We start from the raw sequence: 3,398 nt of genomic DNA, 5'->3' as shown, positions 1-3,398 counted from the left end.
TCTTGCCATTACTGAATGCCAGACAACAACAAAAATAAAAACTATCCATTAGTGATCCTTTTCCTCACCTACCTATCCATCCATCCATCCATTCATTCACCCACACAGATGTAGATACACATTTGTCATTAACATGTATCACAAGATTTCAGTTATGTGCTTGATGTCCAAGTGTCCATAATAAATTAGTCCTTCAAAGGCAATTTTTATGGACTTAATTCTCCCCAAAGTACATGTCTCCCTTAACAGTAGATGAAAACAGTACTTGAAAGAATTCGGCCTCTGCCTAAAAGGCTAACAATAGTACACAAAAGTAATCCTTGCTTTAGGATCCGACATCTGCAGTGGAACCGCCGTCAAGATGCAGATTTTCGTACAAACCCTAACGGGAAAAACAATCACTTTCGAGGTCGAAACCTCGGACACGATCGAAAATGTAAAGGCGAAGATCCAGGATAAGGAAAGAATTCCTACTGATCAGCAGAGACTGATTTTTGCTGGCAAGCAACTGGAAGATGGACGCAACCTGTCTGACTACAACATTCAAAAGGAGTCCACTCTTCATCTTGTGTTGAGACTTCGTGGTGGCGTTAAGAAAAGGAAGACGACGTCTTACACTACTCCCAAGAAGAATAAGCATAAGAGGAAGAAGGTTAAGCTGGCTGTCCTAAAATACTACAAGGTGGACAAGAACGGCAAAATTAGTCGCCTTCGTAGGGAGTGTCCTTCAGATGAATGTGGTGTTGGAGTTTTTATGGCCAGCCATTTTGATAGACAATTCTGTGTGGCAAGTGTTGCCTGACGTATCTCTTCAATAAGCCAGAAGACAAGTAATTGTGTATAAATTAATAAAAGACATGAACTAACAACAACAACAACAAAATTCTTGCCTGGGGTTACTGAAATCTTGTGTTTCAAAAGACATCATGATATTGGGTATGACAGCAGCACAGAATGACTTGGCTGCATCTTAAATCCACGGTACACCTAGAGCAAGTTCAGATCCAAAATTTACATTAAAAGCAAGAGTGTGTACCAATTCTATTTAAAATTTCTCTGTGCAAAATTGGATTAGGGTTACCACTGGTATCAAGCTTTTATTCTACCTGAAATGTGTTTAATGCTTTTAGCAGGGTTTGAGACTCTATCTGGAACTAATAAACCCATTTAATTTGCAATTTCTGTGTTAGACTTGATGGGTTCAAAATTTTTGTAAAGTGTATTTCTCTTCAATGAAATTCTAAATCAGCCCTTGGGATCTCCAGCTATGACAGCCCCCACAAAAGATCCTGTATTTTAAGGTTGCAAATAGTCTTGGTATTTTCATGTCATATTTTTGAGGAATTGAATTTAGTCACCAAAAGGCATGGAAATTAGTTGTAATAGATACTTTTCTTATGTGTCTGCCTCCCACCCTTTAAAGATTGAGTGCTAGGTACCTTGCTGGGGTTTATTCAGATCAGTTCATTTAGTCCTCACAACAGTCTGTAGCAGAGGCTTCCCCCCATTTTATATGTGGAGAATGAGTCTCTGAGTGGTGCATGAGGCCACCAAAACATTGGAAGCTGCAGATTATGTCAGCACAAAGGCCTGAAAATATATTTCCCCAAATTCAGCATTGCAAACCCTAAAGAGTGCAGTTCCACTCTCATACAAACGGGGTCCCCATGAATCAGAATGAACTCATGGTGACTGGTAAATGGAAAAGCTGAACCTTGCAATACCAAGAGATGTTGTTAAGTGATGTTGGATCAGCTGAGCCTCAGAGCAACCCTGTATAATGTTTTCCAGGAGTGCCACTGGGCTTGTGGTTCAAACTGACCTTGCAGTCCAGTGCTTATCCTACATTACCACACCATAATTCCATCAAACAGTTTTCCCAATTTTATATGCACACAATGATGGAACTAGAAATCAAACCCCAAAGCGCGATTTTAGAACCACAGTTTAGTATTTGTGGTATTTAGTATTTCCATCCACAGAATCAACTCACTGGCAGCCATGTTTAGTGTATGGAACCCCACTATCTGAATTACTATGATTAGGATTGGATACCTCATCCAAGAATGGCTAGCTAGGGCAGTGCTCCTGGAAATCTGAACCTAAGAATAAGAAATTTCTGTTTAGTGTTGGAAAAAGTACAGCCAGAATGCTCCTTAGAAGGCAGGATGGCCAGACTTTGTTTCTCATACTTCAGACATATTATCAGGAGGGACTAGTCCCCAGAGAAGGACATCATGTTTGGTAAAGTGGAGGGTCAGCAAAAAAGAAGACCCCCAACGAGATGGATTGACACAGTGGAGGCAGCACTGGGCTTAAGCATAGCTATGATTGTGAGGTTGGTGAGGATCAGGCAGTGTTTCGTTCTGTTGTGCATAGGGTCGCTATGTGTCGGTATCAACTTGATGGTATCTAACAACAATAACAGCATCAGCTTCACCAAACTGTTCATGTTGGAACTTTCAGCAAGATGGTGGACTAGGCTGACATGATACATAGGCTTTCTAAAACAAAGACAAGATAAACCAAATTAAACAGATAGGGATGATAATCTAGAACACTGACCTTCAGAAAGGAGACAGACAGAGTGGCTGATTTGTCAGTTGGCCTGACACAGCACAGCCATTTTGATCATTTATGAGCAGCGTGACATCAGGAGAGCATACTGACATCATTAGTGCCCATAATGGTGGCTGGAGATAGAAAAATAGACACTCCACACCCTCCTGGTGACCTGAAGTATGGCCAGTCACCACTCTTGACCCATGCGCAGTTACGGGATTTTGACCCTAGAAACTCCAGAACTGGCTTGTTTCCCAATGACTGTAGCAGAACATATCCTTTCAACCATCACTGGTAACAACAGAGTTACTATCTTAGTATTTAAAGTTTCACTTTGCAAACCCCTTCCTTCTTTACCTTACGCAAAGCCCTCAGGATTCCAGGAATCTGAAACCACTGAAATGCGTCTTGTTTCTGATACCAACTGTAAAACTAGCATCTGACCTCCTTGTGACTTCACAAGAAGGCAGGAGAAACATACTCAACGTCAGACCTACGGAGACTCCTAGGAGTTGGAGTGGGAGTTCAGGCCCGCTTCTACCCTCTTTCCTCCTTTACCGATTCTGATATCAGCCATGCCTCCCTCCCATGGCATACTCTACTTTTCAGCAGAGCCACACAAACTCACAATCATAAGATCCATAAGGGAAGTTGTTATTATTATTATGTGCCATAGAGTTGGTTCCAACTTATAGCCACCCTGTATAGGGTTCCAAAGAGCGGCTGGTAAGCTTGAACTGCCAACCTGGTGATGCAAACTGACCTTGCAGTCTAGCACATTAACCCACAGCATCACACCAGGACTTGAAAAGGGAATTTGTTGTTGTTGTTGTTGT

The 3,398-nt window shown here is 41.7% G+C and overlaps 1 pseudogene; it reads left to right on the top strand.

Moving 5' to 3' along the window:
• Nucleotides 1-361: 361 nt before the first annotated feature.
• Nucleotides 362-834, top strand: LOC102837948 (annotated as a pseudogene).
• The last annotated feature ends 2,564 nt before the right edge of the window (nucleotides 835-3,398 follow it).

Source organism: Chrysochloris asiatica, unplaced genomic scaffold (assembly GCF_000296735.1).
Source record: "Chrysochloris asiatica unplaced genomic scaffold, ChrAsi1.0 scaffold00046, whole genome shotgun sequence".
Classification (NCBI taxonomy): domain Eukaryota; kingdom Metazoa; phylum Chordata; class Mammalia; order Afrosoricida; family Chrysochloridae; genus Chrysochloris; species Chrysochloris asiatica.
The sequence above is the reverse complement of the archived record's forward strand: the minus strand, read 5'-3'. Positions and strand labels throughout refer to the sequence as shown.